A 19677-nucleotide genomic window follows, 5' to 3' on the forward strand; every position below is an offset into this window, starting at 1 on the left:
CAGCCTAGTTCAGGAACTGGCTAACTTTAGTTTGAGGGTCTGTATTTTGATCTTTCACAAGGAGGACATCCACACAGAAGATATGTCCCTCAGTGCCAGTGTTTTTGATGTTGCTTTATAATTACTTTTTGGGGGGGGTGTTTTATATAGGGCTAACTAGACCCGGTGGTTTCAGAGCACTTTACATGACCACCTGTTATGATACATATGGACATACATTCATTTTTGCTAGGCACGGGAAGATTAAGTGATTTGTCCAGAATCACAGAATGCTGATCGTCCCTGTCGAGACTCGAACATGGTTCCCCAGCTCTGAGGTCGACCGCCCTAGCCGTTTGGCCACATTCTCTCCTACTTTAGAGCTGCTTTTGTGTTTAGAGGCTTATGTGATAGCAGAAGACTGTTTGTTGCTCCTGAGGCGGAAGCCGGGAGATTGCTTGTTTTAAATATTGAAGTCACTTGATACTGTGTGTGTTTTTAACTCACTGCCTATCTCCCTGAGCACCCCCACGCAGCGGACCCTAGCGCTGACGTTGGGAACATTGCCTAATTGACGACACCTGGTCGAGCACTCAGGCCACGCCCACCACGCTGACCACGCCCCCCGCATTCAGTACATAAGGCGCGCTGATCACGAACGGGCCCAGAAGACTGTTTGTTGCTCCTGAGGCGGAAGCCGGGAGATTACTTGTTTTAAATATTGAAGTCACTTGATACTGTGTGTGTTTTTTAACTCACTGCCTATCTCCCTGAGCACCCCCACGCAGCGGACCCTAGCGCTGACGTTGGGAACATTGCCTAATTGACGACACCTGGTCGAGCACTCAGGCCACGCCCACCTCGCTGACCACGCCCCCCGCATTCAGTACATAAGGCGCGCTGATCACGAACGGGCCCAGAAGACTGTTTGTTGCTCCTGAGGCGGAAGCCGGGAGATTGCTTGTTTTAAATATTGAAGTCACTTGATACTGTGTGTGTTTTTAACTCACTGCCTATCTCCCTGAGCACCCCCACGCAGCGGACCCTAGCGCTGACTTTGGGAACATTGCCTAATTGACGACACCTGGTCGAGCACTCAGGCCACGCCCACCTCGCTGACCACGCCCCCCCTCTCTACTAAAATGTGTCTATTCAGGAAGCGCAGCGGATGAGCGCAGCGGGAGCGCCGTCTGCGCGCCGAAGGCGCGCCTAAGGCAAGCCCGTCTGCGTCCGTCCGCGCCAGACCGCGCCCAGAGCCCGGACCCCTGGTTCGCCCTCCCCAGGCCACCACTTACTCTAGGGACACCTTGCTGGAACTCCAAATTCCCCCAACCCCCTCCTGCAGCAACTCGATCTCGCTCGCTGAAGGGAACTCTCGCTGTCGTTCATGCTCGTACAGTTTCCATCTAGAGCCAACTTTGAAACCCATCTCCCTCAATATGGCCCTGCTTAACTGCAGATCCCTCCCAAAGCATCAAACGGAAATTAATCTGCTCCTGAAAGACTCCGACATCGAAATCCTATTCCTAACGGAAACATGGCTCGCAGCAGGATCAGAGCCTGATATCGTTCAGTCACTCCCACCGGATTACCTGATTAAATTCCACAACAGACCTGTAGGCATTGGCGGAGGAATCGCTGTTATTTACAGAGACTACTTCGCATGCCAATTCAGAGATAGTCCCATACTGGACTGCGAAAACATCCTCTTCTCAGTGAGTCGCCCACCATCGCTCACACTCTCTGGACTATTAGTTTATCGTCCCCCTGGACCAATCCGCCACTTTTGCGAGTCACTTATTGACTCTGTCTCCTCCCTGGTCTGTACTACGCCGAATTTTACGATACTGGGAGATTTAAATCTCCATCTCGACGACCCCTCCAATAAACCGGCGATGGACCTCAAAGCCGACCTAGGTTCACTCAGCCTCGAACTACTCAATAACCTCCCGACTCACATCAAAGGTCACCTGCTGGATCCTGTGTTCTCCAACCTCCCCTGTCTCACAGCTAGGCCCCCTATCCCCACTCCATGGTCAGACCACTTGTTGGTCCCATTCGAGCTACTGCTATCCACCGAACCTATGGGTAAACCCCCTCCCCAACCCCCGGATCGCCCGTGGAGAAAACTGGACAAAAGCGCCTGGGCTCAGGTTCTATCCTCCACCTCCCCCCTCCTGGACGAAGACCCGTCCTTAGCAGAAACTCAGCTACAGGATTGGATCCATCAATCCCTAGATACCATTCTGCCACCCAAACCAATGCCTAGCAGGAACAAATCGACCAATTATCCCTGGTACACCCAGGAACTCCGTTCCCTAAAAAAGAGCTGCAAAAAATTAGAACGCGCCTGGAGGAAAAATTGGTCCACAGCCTCCAAAATCGAATACAGAAGCGCTATCAAGCTCTACAAAGCCGCAATTAAATCCACCCAGGCCACCTTCTTTGAAGGAAAGATTGCGGCAGCAGCTAACTCAGCGAAGGAAACATACCGCATAGTTCGGCTCCTCACCAAAATCCAGGACCCTCCCCCCCCTCCTGACCCTGAAGGTGTGAGATGTAATCAAATGGCCAACTTCTTCTCCGCAAAAATCGACAAAATACTCACCTCACTCCCCGCACCCTCTGCTTCTCTCCATCCTATCGCACCCCCCCTTCTGCCGGAGGCCCCCTGCCTGCGAGCCTTTGATCAGATCTCCACGGAAGCTTTCTTAGAAACCCTGAAAGCTGTTAAAAGTGGTTCACCAGCGGACCCTGCCCCCATCAGTAAGATGAAACTGGTCGCCCCCACCATTGCCCAACCCTTCACCTATCTAATAAACGCCTCCTTCAGGAGTGGCACCGTGCCAGCCAATTGGAAAAAGGCTACGGTCAAGGCCCTCCTGAAGAAACCCCACCTGGACCCTCTAGACCCCTCCAACTTCAGGCCGGTTTCACTCCTCCCAGGGATTAGTAAAGTGGCTGAACGAATAGCTAACAAACAGCTATCCTCCTTTTTGGAGTCCAATCACTTACTACGCGACTCCCAGACTGGCTTTAGACCGGGCCAAGGCACCGACACCGCCTTGCACGCAGTTGTCGAAGAGGCGAGAGCCATCATAGACGCAGGAGGATCTGGGGCAGTGATTCTCCTCGATCTAAGTGCCGCCTTCGACACGGTGGACCATTCCATCTTGGTCCACCGGCTGAGCCAACTGGGAATCACTGACTCGGCCCTCGCATGGATTAAATCCTTCCTCGAGGGAAGATCATTCCAGGTTTCAGACGGCTTCTCCACGTCCAAACCCCTACCCATGCAGTGTGGGGTCCCTCAGGGCTCCTCCCTTAGCCCCACACTTTTTAATGTCTATATGGCCCCTCTCGAAGACATCATCACTCCCTTTGGTGTCAAGCCAGTGATGTACGCTGACGACACCCAGTTGGTTGTGTCCATTAACCACTCCGACTCTAGCTTAGGAAACCTGGCCAGTTGCCTAGAAGGGATCTCACAATGGATGTCGGACTCTAGACTCAAGCTTAACGGCGACAAATCCGAAATCCTCCTACTGGGCAATCAACACAAATTACCCGTTAACCTTTCCTGGCCAGCCTGCATGGGCACCTACCCTACTCCCAAAACAGAAGTCAAAAGTCTAGGCATCTGGCTTGACCAGGACCTTAACTTCAAAACCCAGGCCAGGAAAACATCAGGGACCTGCTTCGGCCTAATCCGTATGGCCCGTAAGATCCTCCACCTGATCCCTTTCCATTCCAGGAAACTACTGATGCAGGGACTGGTCAACTCACGACTTGATTATGGTAACATCCTATACTTGGGAGCCCCTACATCAGTCACTCAAAAACTCCAGGTGGCCCAAAACGCCGCAGCTAGAGTCCTCACGGGAACTAAAGCACGGAATTCGGCGAAACCTGCCCTTAAGAGCCTACATTGGCTCCCAGTAAAAGAGCGCATTACGTTCAAAACGCTCTGTATAGCGCACAAAATTCTGCAAGATAAAGGCCCCCCAATACTCCGATCCTTGATGAAACCTCACAAAGCTAGTCGTCATCTAAGATCTGATTCACTTGTACTGGCATCCATCCCGAGAATAAAAAAGGCAAGATCGGGTGGCCGCAGGTTCGCCTATAACGCGCCTAAACTATGGAACTCCCTCCCATTACCCATGAGGAGTGAGCAGAATTTACTAGCATTCCGGAAAAAATTAAAAACCTGGCTCTTCCCCTAAACATTTTCCTCCTCCGACCCCACTGGGAATAAACTAAGTCCTCTTAGCGCTGGGATGCCCAAGGGTAGCTATGCGCTCTATAAATCCACATCCAAATCCATCCAAATCCAACGCTTTTGATGTGAGCATAGGGTATATTTCAACTTTATCAGTTCCTGTCTCCTGCTGATGCTGTTGTACATTTCTTCACTAGTGGCCTTTGTTTTTGACTGCTGTAATTTCACATCATATCAGATTGTGTCCATTTAAAACAGTTTTCTGCATTAAGTTTTTTGGCTGTGCACACAATGATGTGTAATTATATGTATCTATTCCAACATGATCCAATATGATACACAAACCAAAAGCTTCAATATTATAGGATGTGAATACATAAGCAGACAGTTTCTCAGAATTATTTATCCTTGAATCAGTTTCACCAATGGTTCTTTAATAAACTTTGCCAAGGAAGAAAATTGACCTTTATCATCTTTAATTTGGAGCACACTTCTAACAATTGTATTTAAACATAAGTGAGTTGTGATTTGGATTTTAGTGTCCAATAGTTTATACTGTGAACCTTAAAAAACAAGAAACTTACAGGTGCTTAAGTATCTGAAAATAGGATTACAGTTATCTTCATGCGGTGGAAAGAAAATGGGATTACATCTATCAGCAGTAAGATTTCCAACATAATCACAGATATATTTGAAGCCGGTGAGAGAATTCATTAAGAGTGTAAGTACGTACACATTCATGAGCCAGGTAGCCAGCTTATTGCAGTGGAATTGGTTATACCTTCATGTGCTGCTGAGATAGTTAAGTGTGTTGATTCTGAGTAAGCTATCCCGATCTGTAATGCAACCTTTGTCTTTCTGGTACTGTGTATACTATAAATGGTCTGACTTGTTTATGTTATGATATATCTGTGAATTAAACAGTTTGTATGAACATCCGCAAACTGCAATAACAATAGTGCACCAACTCTGGGACTAGCCTGAAATATTTGGGGAAAATATAGCCTTTTAAAGTACCACAGTAGTGCGAACAGCAACTCACAAGAATGATGAATATAAGCTCATGAGTGTACTTTATCTACCTTTACAACTTTAACTCTGTCGGTCTTTCTTTATTTCCTTCTTTCTTGCTTTCTTTTTTGTTTCCTTTCTTTCTTCCTTGCCTTCATTCTTTTTTCTGTTTGTGATCCTTTTTACTTTGATGCTTCTTTCTTTCTTTCTTTCTTGTGTATAACATAGTTACTTATGAGGGTTTCAGCCAGACTTCATCCATTAGTTTGTGGGTGTGTCAGTCCACTTTGACCATTGGCTGACTTCACTGTGGGTTACTTCATGCTTCTCTTTCACAAGGAACACATCCAAACACAAAGTTGTCTCTTTCAGTGCCACTGAGTACAAGATTAATGTGTTGTATGGAGCCCAGAAAACCTATTTACGTTTAGCTGATGTTTTTTTTAGATTGTTGAAGGATTGGTAGATTCTGGTACAGTAAATGTTTGCAAAATAAACTACGACAAAACAATACAAGAGTTGCTAAGAGACTGACTGCCAACGCCAGAACAACTGGCTTTGCCAATGCTCGTTAAAGTTAATAGTAACAGACAATTCCCCAATTAGAGGAGACAGTGGTAAATCCTCTTGCATAGCTAAATCCAAAGGAGTCCAATATACCAACAATAGTCATAGCTATTAGCACCATCACTAACACCATGGGATGAGGTATCCACCAGGCCAAGTAAATATCTTCTGTTCTGGGTTTTCACTCTGAAATGGGGTATACCCTCTCACATTTAGTGCCTACTCCACCAAGTTCTTCACGTCTCTGTATTTCCCAGACATTTTACAGCAGGTTTGACCTGTCAAACTTGACTGGGCAATTTGTTCAAGTCAGATATTTATTGCCCTTGGTAATTATCTTGTGAGCTCTGCTGGGTTTCTAATTCAATTGTTGCGTAAACAGGAGCTTCTACTTTTCTGCTGGGATCACAATGTTGTTCCTTATTTACAATCAAGACCATACAAAGCATTCCAAATCCTACGGAAATAACAGGATTTTCTCATAACAGCCAAATTAATTCAGGCTCTTGATTTTATGTCACAGTAATTGAGTGAAATGAATAATGTTCATAAGTTCAGATGTTTTAATCATATGGAATACCTTAAATGCCTCTGCTGAAATGATTGCGAGATAGTGACGTTTCAGTCAGTAATGTACGGCTGGTGTGAGTTAATATTTGCAGTTCTCAGGCATGTTCTGACTTTGGGAGTAAATATATGTGGGGCTCAGGAGCATAATAAGAATGCAGTCGAAGGAAATGCAGATCACGAAACACAAATCCTAGACTCCACCACAAATGCTAACAGGAGCGAAAGAAATGGCAAAAGAGTGCCTGACTTCAAAACAATAGAACAAAAGAAAGATTGAATAAAAACCAGAAATACATTTAAGATTATAGCAAATAAAGAGCTTATTGTTACTTTCTGGACAAATTGTATATCACCCAGCCCAAACAACTGACTGGCCAACAATATCCATGGAGATGTCTCTCCATCCTAAGCAAGAGTGGCCTACTAGGTCTGAATATAACAAGCCAGTGTTAGAGAGGCCCAAAGGAGGTAGAAAGCTTGGATTGTATCTTAGAATTCAGAAATGTAATTACAAAAGAAATCACCACACTTTCAGAATGTGTGCTGTACAGTAGCCACAAAAAAGGAAAGGCTTTCATTCAAAAATATAAAAACTAACGTGTATTCCAATCAAGCCACCGGATAAAAGTGGCAGCATTGTCATTCAAGATACTTCCAAATGCAAACAGGATATCCTCCAACAGCTAGCTGTTTCTAATCAAGAGCACTGCATCTTATAGGATCAAATTCCACTTTCTGATGTCCAAAATTATCTCGAAGATAACAAATAGGGAGGATGAAAATTATTTCCTAACCCACAATGAGTTCCTGTTCTTCAGCAATAAAACACTACACACCCTGGGGATGTATGTGCTACCAAAAATTACATAAACCGTACACATACTCCCAGCAGAACTATGGTGTCTGAATGTGAGTTTGCTCTGGAAACATTTGGGAAATATCTTGGATTTTTACAAAAATACTTGCACTAACTACAATTAGTTATGTGAGTGGTAACAGGCTTCCAATCTCCAAATAAAGACTTTGCCTTTGATGTAAATCTGGATTTACTATTTTTGTTGAACATAAAAGTATTCTATGCTGATATTCCGCAGGATGAATTGAATAAAAAATAGAAAAGTTGCTCAATAAATAACAAACCCCAGTCGATGTATCCTCTGACATTTTGGCATCATTGTTATGTATAGTCTTCACCAAAAACTTCTTTCAGGATCCCGAGAATTATCTCCAGATCAGAAGTTTTCATGGGCACATCCATTGCATCAAATATTACCATACTGTTTCTGTTTGTTTTTAGAAACACAATTCATCCTGGCTTGAAAAAGTAATCAAAAAATAATACTATACATCTTTTAAGATGTTATGTCTTCATAACTAAGGCAAGGAAACTGTGAAACTACAGGAATTCCTAAGTTGGCTCAACCATGCAAGCCTAAATACACTCGTATTCATAGCAACCCTGTTCATTCCATTTATCAATGTATCCATTAAAGTTGTAGATGGCAAATTGGACATCAGCTTTTTATAACTACCCAACTGAATGCAACATCCTATTACAATACAAAAAATTATCCAAGAGCCCTTAAAGATAGGTTCTTTTACAATACAAAAAAATCCATAAAGATGGCTTTCCCCTTGTACAATTTCCCCATATTCTGGCGAATCGCAAATGGAAAACAAAGATTATTTTCAAGAGGCAGGATCCTTGTGTAAGAAATCCATTGATTATCCCCGTAGATTAGTCATATGCTGTATGAAAATAGCCTGGGCCTGCCCCAAGGAAGAACTACTGACACAACAACCAAAAAACAGACACACAATACATTAATTATGTCACTTTATGCAGGCTAGCAACAAATATCATAGATAACAAATTTCTTTTTTTTAAACATTGTGCTTTGTTTCATAGAGAGTGTGCTGTTAGACCTACCTCTATTTGCACCCAGAAGAGGTAACAAAACATCAGACACCACGTTGTCTTTAGTTAGTGATTGTAAACCCAATAATGCCTCCATGACCAGCTGTTGGACCTGTCAAATTCTATTGGACAGAATTTACACCATTTGTGTCTGTTTCAGAGTCTGCTCCTATAAAACTCAAAACAATAGTCAATGATTGCACAACATTTTATAAAAAGATTAGGTAAAATGCTTTTGTGGAGTCCATGCTGGTAGCAAAATTTAGATAAACCAAATTCAATTAGTTCTCTTGTATCTGACTTTAAAATTCTCAATACCGTCAAATAGTGTCTAATACCAAGAGATAAACATAATGAAATAATCCACTCCCTCCTTGAGTTGGTGTAAAGTGGATAGAAAAATAGTAAGAGTTTTTCTTCTCTCAGGTAAGTTTCCAGGCAGGGCAATGATCGCTGCCGGCAGCAACTTTTGCCCCATCTTAAGCAGAATCCATTCATAAGTAAGATACCAATCCTAAACCGTATGTACAGTTTTTGTGCAGTGTATGGTGTGATATCATCCATATGCTGTTCAAATTCAGGGACACATTTGTGATACTAAAATATCATTATAAGCCCCCTACTTTTGACCTCCATGGCTGTCCTAGTCGGAGAGAAATAGTCAACTTTTTTTAATGTTCTCTTTATATTATTTTTCCTTCTGCACGTTGGTTTGAAAGAAAACACACACAAACTACATTGTGTGTGAGTCCTTTATTATTATTTTGATTTGTCAGGAAAAACAGTGCAAAACATAATTGCGCCTGCAGGCTGAATTGCAAAGGAGTAGTAGTTACATCGTTAAGGATGATATTACAGCTTGTCCCTTTTTCCCAATCAGGGCATGCAAACTGAGTCTTAAAGTGCGACACCCACGATTCAGGAGGGACATCATTTTGCGGGTAGGCCCTATAGCACCCCTTACCCCATTTTACCAAGTCCCAGAAACCTACCATATTTCTCGACTTGCTAGCTTCAAATAGCTCTTCCCAATATTTTTCATCCCAGGATTTTTTAGCTTCCTGCTGGGTAATTTTATAGTTGCGTCTTGCAACATGTATTAGATCCCTATTCTTCGATCTTACATTGTGGGCCAGTTACCTCTTTGATAAACTATTTGCTAAGACTAGTAAAAAGTGTTGTGTGAATTGAAACAACCTTGGACATAAGATCATCATCAGATATACATCCCTGGAGCTCTGTGGTTGCACTTACTACTAGTTTGCCCATTTCAGTACTGTTTTCCTGTTTCAGAAGACACTCAGCCCATTTCACTCTCCTAGTATAATTTGTGGGAAAAATGTCAATGGTTATCGAACTGGCTACAGCATCTTTTGCTTTAAATAATTCTAGCTCTAAACTAAGGGGGTTGTGGTCACTCTCTGTTCTTTTTATAATAGCCATGTCATGGATGGATGACCAGAACTCTAGGTTGACTAAGATATAGTCTATCCGACTAGTACGCACCCCATTATCAAATGTAGGTCTCCCCTCTTTATCTGTTTTTGTCCTGCCATTTACGGCCCTAAGGCCCTGTTCAAGGCATAGGGCTTTGAGCTGAAGAGCAGCCTGAGTCCACCGTTTAATGGGAGGGATGGTCAGTTGAGGAATCTGCCAACTGCGATCTTCTCCCTTGGTAAGTTCGATGTCCTTTTGATCCAAGGGTTCAAAAGAACAGTTGAAATCACCTGCTACCAATAAGTTTACCTTACCATTATAAATGTCCAAATGTTGGCCCAACTTGGTGACTATCTCGGAGGGTTTACCTCCTGGTTTGCCCCCAGCATAGACATTGAAAACAAGTAAGTCTCTACAGTCGAGACATTGTAGCTTTACAATAAGAATATCATTGCAATTAGAATTTATTTGATAGTTGTGTACCTATCATCCTGCTTGATCCAGGTGGTCAGGCCCCCCATAGGCCTGCCTCTTTTGGTATGGACTGCAGGTACAAAAAAGTTCAAATAGCCCTGCCTCAACTGGGGTACCATCTGCCATGTCTCCTGGAGTAATATTACCGTATACGTGTCAATAAAAGTTAACCAATCCAGGGACAATAGTTTGTTCTTGAGTCCTGCTATATTCCAGGATACCAATAGTTGGGCAAATTTATTATTACTAATGCACTTGTCTGTCTGTGCGTGCTTCCCTGTATGAATGTTCCTGAACATGGCTTTAGTCCTTGTGGGTGGTGCAGTGTACTTTATATTTAGACTATGTTCAGCTCTAGAGTTTACGTCTATATCTAAATCCCTCCCATTTTCTACTTGGGCCATACTAAGATGGGGGTCGTTTCCTTTCCCCTTTTTCCCCCTTCTATCTTTCATGAGGGTTTCCTTGGCCCTGTCATATGTTCCCTTAATGACCACTAGCGAATCACTGCCTCTGGGCACAAATCGTTTACAGGATATCCCATTTGTGCGTCAATCCACCCAATCGAGTCCAGACAACATAGAAAAATGGTTAAATGTTGGGATGTTAAAGCCTGGAACTCTTGCTTCCCTTACGCCATATTTCCTTGGCTCTCGTGTATTAATCATCTGGTACTGGGGGTAGAAGTATGTTAAGTCCTTAGTGGATATTACTCCCCCTCCGCTTTCCAGGTACCAGTCCCTTAGATCCGCAGTTGCCCTACAATCTCTGAAGTTTACAGCAACCACGTCCCCTGGTATATCTTTAGGCCTCTGGCCCACCCATCCCAGTCTTCTTACATGCAAGATCTCCCCGCTTATATTGGGCGGTAAGGGCCTATTATTTGTAAGCCAATAAACAACCTTGTTTTTAAGTTTGTGGTGCCCTTCTTTCCTTCCAGCTGTTAATTCGGGGACCCCAGTAAGGACTGTAACATAGGCTGCTGATTCAGGTGGCAAATCTATTCTACAAAAAATACCTCGTTCGTCCCTATCTTGGGGTCGGGCGGTTTTTCCGTATTTGCTATCTGGGATGGTATTCTGTGCATTTATTGGTCCTCCCTCCCTCCCTTCCCTGTCTTTCTTGCATGTACTGGTTAATTTGGGGGGGGACAGGTTATTTACTTGTGGCTGAGACGTAGTGCCATTACTGATTACTTGATAAATTTTTTGCCCATCAGATATTGGCACATTAAAAGTAGGGCTTGCTTTGGAGGCTGCCAATTCATGTAACATTTTGGTATTTGATGAAATTACCTCCTCTATACCCCCCAACTGTTCACTCATTTTTTTTACCCGCTCCATTAGTGGTAGTATAAGAGATCTAACTAAGTGTTCAATGTTTCCCAATAGTTCTAAGTGAACATCAGTGGGAAAGACTGAACATTGCAGATGAGTTAGATTAGCGGCTTTTTCCTGCAAGCCCTTAAGGGAACTTGTGGCTGTTGAAGCCGTTTTTAGGGTCTTGGCACACCTGCCCTTGTGCCTATTTCCCCCACGTTTCCTTTTGTTTACTTGTCCTAGACCAGGTGCATTTTGTATGTTTAACTTTGTGGTAGGCTTGGGGTGTGTGACCACATTGGAACTAGTTGTCATAGGGGGTTCTAAATACGAGTCATCAATATCAGACTCCCTGCTGGTGTTAGTGGAAGCACTTCGCTCTAATAGTTGATGAGGGATGCCAATGTCTCCCGTAGAATCCCTTTCTGTGAGTCTGTTCAGGGGAGTAATAGATTGCTGGATAAGGCCCAGAGACGAGCGCTTGTTATGCAAAAGCTCTATGGATAGCCGACGTTCCGTGAGGGCTATTTCCCGTTCTAAGACATTTGCAGCCCTTGTTATGAATAGGTCCAGTGTCCCTTGAGCAGGCCCTCCCGCCAGTGATTTTTTACCAGGACTCATTGTTATCACCGCAGTATTCTATCAAGCTCACATTAGCTACCCTGATGCCCTTGAATAAAGATGGTTTGTTTACTTGAAAATACTTAACAGTGTGATAAAAGTAAGTTCAGAATTTAAACTTATTCCCAAAACAGGGAGATTACACCTTACTCAGTTCGTTCCAGGTAAGGTGTCCAATGTCCTGTCACAAATGTCAGGGGGGAGGCCCAGCCCGGCCTACTTCAGCCTAAGAAGGCCGCAGGCGGCCCGCCCTTTGGCTGGGCTTAGCCCGGCTGATCCCGCGCGCGATCACGCGCCGCGTGGGCTCTTGTCAGTTTTTAAGCGCCTCCAGGCGCGGAGTCAGCGGCACCGGCCGCAAAGGATGCCGGTGGTTGTGGTCTTCTCCTCCTCCTTCCACCCGGCGGCCACAAGATGGTATACTGCGGCGGCGGGAGGGAGAACAGGGAACAGGACGGCAGCCAAGGAGAAGTGAGGCAGGTAACCGGGAGCTACACCCAAAGCCGAAACAGGAACCATAGAGCAAAATCAAAGCAAAATTACAAAATCACTTTAAGGAAGGCACCAGCATAATAGTAGAAAGACAGATATTTTTCACACAGCACCAACATCAACATGAATCTATTGATAGATTTTTGTCTGAGCCTAGAGTCTTTACAGCCATGTGTGAGTTTGATGGAAACCTAGACAATTACTTCAGAGATCAAAAAATAGTTAGTTGGTTCAATAGGAGAACACAAGAAAAACTGCTTTGCTGTAGGAACCCCTCATTACAAGAAACAGGAGATTGCAAAAGGCATTGCTAGGTTTTTTATGGCATCAAATATGACTGCATCTAAGACTGTAATTAAAACACACACACAAGGAAGTAATAGTTTTTTCAGATGTGCTTTGAATTCTCACCTGGTGAATTCAAAATCATGTCCGGCTTTAGGCAAAACATGTCCATAATGTAAACAAAATTAGAAATTTTGCCAGAGTGTGCAAAAGTGCACAAAAGGTTAAATTTGTCTCAGAACAACAAAACGTGTTTTTTTTTTACAAAGTTTGAGGTTTGCAAGGGATTCTGGGTAACAGAACCTGGTGAGAGCCATACAAGTTCTGGATTCCCCTGGGTGTCTAGTTTTCAAACATATATAGGTTTGCTAGGTTTCCCTAGATGCGGGCTGAGCTAGGGCCCAAAATCCATAGTTAGGCACATTACAAAAAAAGGGTCCGTTTTCTGTGGAAAAATGTGATGTGTCCATGTTGTGTTTTGATCTGTTTCCTGTCGTGGGCACTAGGTCTACCCACACAAGTGAAGTACCATTTTTATCTGGAGACTTAGGGTAATGCTGGGTGGGTGGAAGTTTGTGGCTCCCAGCAGATTCCTGAACTTTCCTTCACAGAATAGTGAGTTAAATGTGTTTTTTTGACAAAGTTTGAGGTTTGCAAGGTATTCTGGGTAACAGAACCTAGTGAGTGCCACACAAGTCACCCCATCCTGGATTCCCCTTGGTATCTAGTTTTTAAAAAAAGTACAGGTATTCTAGGTTTCCTTAGGTGCCAGTTGATTTAGGGCCCAAAATCTATAGCTAGGCATGTTGCAAAAAAAGGGTCAGTTTTCTGTGGAAAAATGTGATGTGTCCATGTTGTGTTTTGACCCATTTCCTGTTGCGGGCACTAGGACTACCCACACAAGTGAGGTACCACTATTGTCAGGAAACTTAGGGGAACACAGGCTAGTAGAAAAAGTGTTATTACCAGTTGTATTTCTATGCATTTCTGCCATCCAAATGTAAGACTGTGTAAAAAGAAGACATTTTGAAAAATGCCCCCTAATTCACCTGCAAGTATGGCTACCCACATATTCATAGATGTGCAAATAACTAGGCCTGGGCCAAAATTCCGTTCGCGGAAATTGCGATAATTTGGCATTTTCGCGTTCCGCGGAATGCGCGTAAATGTCAAAATTTCCGCATTCCGCAGCTTAGCGATAATTTGTTTCTTGCTCGCGCTGTAAAATAATACATTCTCGCGTGCGCGCAATCGCCTTACCTGAATCCCCGCGTTCGCCGACAAGTTTTCCCGATCCGGTCGCGTTCTCCACGAGATGTTGGATTGTTGGTAGCCATTTGCGCTGTCTCGCGACAGTTCGCGCCCGCAGTAACATCATGCGTCGCGCGATCACGTCTTTCTTCTCGCGATAATGCACCGCGAGACAAGTGAAAACAAGATGGCCGCGCCCGCAAGCAACCGCATGGGTAAGTAGGCGAGCCGCGACCACGCAGAAAATACCGCGAACGGGCGGGAAAAAAACTTCCGCATCTTCGCGATATTTCCACGTGTTTGCAGAGATTTTTAACATTTTCGCGATAATTTGCGAAAGTGAATTTCGCAAATTCCGCCCACCCCTACAAATAACCACTGCTTCTAAACTCCATATCTTGTTTCCAATTTGGAAATACATAGCTTTCCTTGCTACATATGTTTCACTCTTTATATTTTACCAAATGAATTGCTGTATTCCCGGTACACAATGAAAAACCAATGCAAGGTGTGGCTCAGCTATTGGCTCTGGGTACCTCCGGTTCTTTGTGAACCTACAAGCCCGATATATCGTCACAACCAGAAAGATCCTGCGGATGTAACTGTATATTGCTTTCAAGAATCTAGCATAGTTAGAAAAAGTTACAGGTGAAAATGTAGGCAGAAATGGGTTTTATTTCAACACAATTTCAATTTTCTTTTATTATCCAATCTTAGTTTCCATAGGAAAGCCTTGAAGGATCTCCAAAACTGACCCCTTGCTGAATTCAGAATTATATCTTCTTTTAACAAATGTATAGCTTTTAGGGATCTGTTATGGGTTTCACACCCATTTCTACCACTAACTGGAAGGCGGTTGAAAGGACAAAAAATAGGAAAAATAGGCTATGTCCTAGTAAAATACTAAAACTGTGAACAAAATTTAGATTTTCTGACAAAAGGCTGCCTGTTCCAGAAAGCTGGGAAGATGGTGAATATAGCACCACAAACCTTTTGTGGATACCATTTGCAGGGAAAACACCAGACACTGACTTCTGCAGCACATGTTCCCCTTTTGCCCTCAAAAACTCCCAAATGTAGCTGTATTTTGCCTAATTTCCCGTTCTCTTCTGGGGAATCTACATACCCAGGAATACTTTAGAATCTTCAGGATGTTGGCTGTAAACTACGCAAATTTGGCACGGATACCTTATGTGGACAAAAAGTTATGGGGGCATAAGTGTGAACTACCCCAAATAGCCAAAAAAGGCATGGCACCGGGGAGCCCTGGCAGCGAAGGGGTTAAGGGTGTTGAGTTTAGTGTGGGAGATCTTGTGAAAGTTAAGAGGCCTATAGGTTCAAAAGGACTAAATCAAAATTTTACTCTAGTACATGTGTGTTTAAAGTTTCAAACCATGGGAGAAAATGGAAAGTAGTGGAACAAGAGATGTGTGACCAAGGCTATAAAACAATAGTGAAGATGAAACTGTTGATTCTGGAGAGTGTTTGTGGTGGCTTGGTGGCAATGAGGGTATAACTGGTATGGCTGATTAGGTCAGTGAGGAAGTTGTTGGTTGCGATTTTCCCAGAGTGTCAAACGTTGCTAAGTCTGGGATTTCAGCAATGTCTAACTGTGAAGAAAGGCAGAGAAGGTGTATTTCCTTTCCATGACACTTGCAGGATTATATTTTGACTTAATTTCACTAGGGTATGTATGTGCATGCATTGGTTTGTTTGTTTCCAGCTATGTGTTGGTACGTTCTAACATGTTTCTTATAGTTGAAATATCATCTTTTATGCATATAGTTTTTTTTAAATGTATTTATTCTTCTCTTTCACTTGTTTTGCTGTTTTGATAAGGGGTGAGGTGTGTTATAATGGAATGTGGTACGTGGAATATGTGGAATGTGATGGCATGGGTGGTGACACGTGGGGGTGGTGAGTTCGGAGTGCCAACAGTTGAAAGAGGTTTTCTTGCTGCTGGGTGTCGTGTGGTGGTCTGGCATTTCATTGGAAATAAAACCTACTATGTTCCTGGTTTTCGATTAACACTTAGGTTTGCCCAGAGCTTTTCTAGGTCTAACTCAGAGAGCATAGATTTTACATATCTGAGCCACGAAAAATGCAGGCTTTCTCGGCTTCCAGAAGATCTATCAATGAGGGCTGTAGCCTTATCTATTATAACAAAAACCTTACTTTGGCTATGTGAGCTACTTTACTTAATGCCAAATCAGGGTATAGTAGAAGGAGTGGGGAACTATTTGATAAACCAAACAAGGATCATGGGAATTATTTTCAGACAGATAATGGATATACATTCTCTACTCCCCATACCTTGGCTCCATATAATGCCAAGCCTACCCTCTAGGCCTGCTAAACCTCCAATGCAGGTGAAATCACTTTGATGTTGTAGTAGTATATGTTTTTGATGGTATAGTTGCATTGTATTTTAGTGTCATTGACTTTTGATGATCTTTGGGTGCCAAGATAATGTGTCAGCGAGGGTTATACATAGATATTCAAAACGTCTGAGTGTTTCTGTTCTTATTTCTTTAACCGAAACAGTACCCCTTAGCATACAGTGAGGATTTATGGTGACATGTTTAGTTTTATGCTGGCTCCTCAATGAGCAAGAAGATGTAACCTTATCCAAAAAAGCTTGTAAGCCAATGAGTGTCCTCGAGATTAATAGGGTGTCATCCACAAACGTCAAAGCAGGTATTGTCTCTTCGGCTAACTTTGGTGCATTATTCTGGCAGCTCGCCCACTCCGTTGATCTACAGACTAAGAAGAGTGGGTGCAAGGATGTACCCTTGCCGCACTCCTCTCAGAATAGGGATCCTGTTTGTTAATTCACTATGAATACCTCATCTCACTTGTGCATATATGTTAGAGGGCATTTACAAAATAAGAGCGGGTTGCGATGTATGACAATCATTGGGTAAGTCCCACAATAACTCCCTAGGTACTAAGTCACAGCCCCCCCTTATAGTACCTAGGGAATATGAAGGTGATAGGGAGTGAGTATAGAGGCTATATTGAGGTGCTCTTTTTTGTGTGCAATATACTTCTAGCACAGGGTTTTGAACCAGAAGACCTGGTTAGTAATACTTATTTTCCTTCTAAAACCAGCTTGTAAATAATTCAGGACATAGTATTCGTCAACCCATTGGTGTAATTTAGATAAGACTTCTTTGCAAAAATTTTTTGCAAACTGTCTATTAGGCTTATAGGCCTATCATCGACTGGGTCTTCCCTTTTCCCTTCCTTGTATATGGCAAATCATTTCTGCTGCTTTCCATGTGCTGGGAATTTCGGCTCCATTGCTAACAGCATTTGTCAAGATGTTAATATATGGTGCCCAGGTCCACGGTTCTGATAGATATACATTTCAAGGGATTTAATCTTGGCACAGGGCTTTCTGTTTCTTAGTGGTTCTTAAGGATTCCGTAGTCCCCTGTAGGGTTGGCATTATGAAACAATGTCATGTAAATATCCACAATTTGTCTAAAAATCATGTGCATTTTATTGATTGTAAGTATAATAAACAGCACATCAACAATTGTGCTAACAAGGGCAAAGGCCAAACGTACAACCGTCATATTTCACCACACATCCTTTTCTAGATTTACCAAAGTTAGTTCTAACAATCCCTCTAATGGCATGCCTTAGTAAGTATTTCGTTTATCTGTTTATATGCCACGTCATGGAATACCTCCCCGCATATCCTATAGTGTTTTCAGGCTTGATTTCAGAATTCCATATATCAGCATTTCCTCCAACAACTTGTGTCTAATCCTGCCCTTAATACCGAAACATTATATTTCTTTTCTAGGGTATGGCGAAAGAATGGGTCAGCTCCTGCTCGGTGCCTGTATCTCGCATGATATTTAAACTATGTGATATTTGAACAATGCAACTTATCCAGAAAAGTGTTAGCAGAAACCTACTTCTATTTTACTTCTTTCATTCTCAAAGATGGAAGGCACAAGTTTATTTCTATCACCGTTATCTCTTTGTCTGCTGCATTTGCAATGCGTGCACCAGAGAATTAAAACTTTCTTTCTCTGTCTTGTTAGCATGAATGAAAAAAAATGACAATCCAAGCACACCGTTTTTAACTGCAATAATAAAATGACAAGTTAGCTTGCATTCTACTTCACACGTCTTTCGCTTGTACCTCACAGTCACAGCACCTGAAAGCAGAGTTAGAATGAGCTACATACAATTAGGCCTGCTTTGCATGTACCATGGCTTTTTGCATGTGCTTACCCCAATCCCATCTACCTCTAGTAGTGGTGCAGTTCGAGTTCCTAAATTTCCCCTTACTACCACGGACAGAGTGATTTCGCAGTCACACACACACATACACATCACACGCTGGTGGGGCCCATAACACCAACATTCATTCTAATCAATCTATCCGTATCATTTTATTCAGAAAAGGGGGATAAAACATTTAGTTCCGAACTACACTGCTTTCCCCTTGATGGGAACTCGCTAACATCACCTAACAGAAATCCCTTTCTCCTCCTCCTCCTCCCATCAAGGAGAACACAAACTTTGCTGATGAATCATTTAGTTGGAATTAGTTTAATGACTCCTTAATTCTCTGAATTAATCAATAATACATTTCAATGAAAGAACAACGCAACACATAAATTCAATTTAATCTTCCTTTATCTAAATTAAATGCAGGTTAAACCTAATTAGTAAATTTCATCTTTTGTCATATTTACCTATTCTGGCTATTTGTCGTTTTCTAAGTCAGAATATGGTCCTCAGTCAAATCGTCAAAGTTCTGTTCTATCATGCAGAGTCACCGTCCTCTCCGTCAGCATAACATCAGGATACTGGATATGGTGGACAGCACGACCCTCTCTAGTCTACTATTATTTATACTAAAATTTACATTTAAAAAGTTAGAGTCTTCTTTTTCAGAGCTTTTCATTGGTCAATCAAAGTACATCCTAATTCATCAGGAACCATTCGTTGTCATTCCCACAGGCTAAAAGTTCCAAAATGAATGTATGGGAACATTGGCAATTCATAGTTTAGGTTGCAGCAATTTGCATTGAAGGGTTGGCTTTTCGCCTGGTGCAGCCTTGATGGGCACAGCGATGACAGTTCACCGGCAGGTCGGAGCTGCTGAGGTTTGCGCAGGCGCGTTTCTCCTTTCCCTTCATTGATTTTACTTTGTAAGGTCTGATTCAGTCGGCGGCCATTTTATAGCAGGCCCAAATGGTCAACTTAAGCAAAGAAACATAAAAACGTCATTAATACATTGAAATGATTAAACAGTGTTACTTCCCTTGCTAATACCCATATGTGTGTGCATTTATCTAGCCATATGCCACGTCCAAAGCCATTATTACTTGTTTATTTAAGCAGAATTCACGATAACATAACATAAGCAACGTTTATCCTATTAATATGCATACAGACTTAGTTTACCTATTAATTTTAGCCATGCAAAGCAATCCCACGTATATTCTCTCGGTTACTAAGGTTGATTAGTTTCGAAAACAACACTCTATTAGTTATTATGATTAATC

Source organism: Triturus cristatus, chromosome 4_1 (assembly GCF_964204655.1).
Source record: "Triturus cristatus chromosome 4_1, aTriCri1.1, whole genome shotgun sequence".
Classification (NCBI taxonomy): Eukaryota; Metazoa; Chordata; class Amphibia; order Caudata; family Salamandridae; genus Triturus; species Triturus cristatus.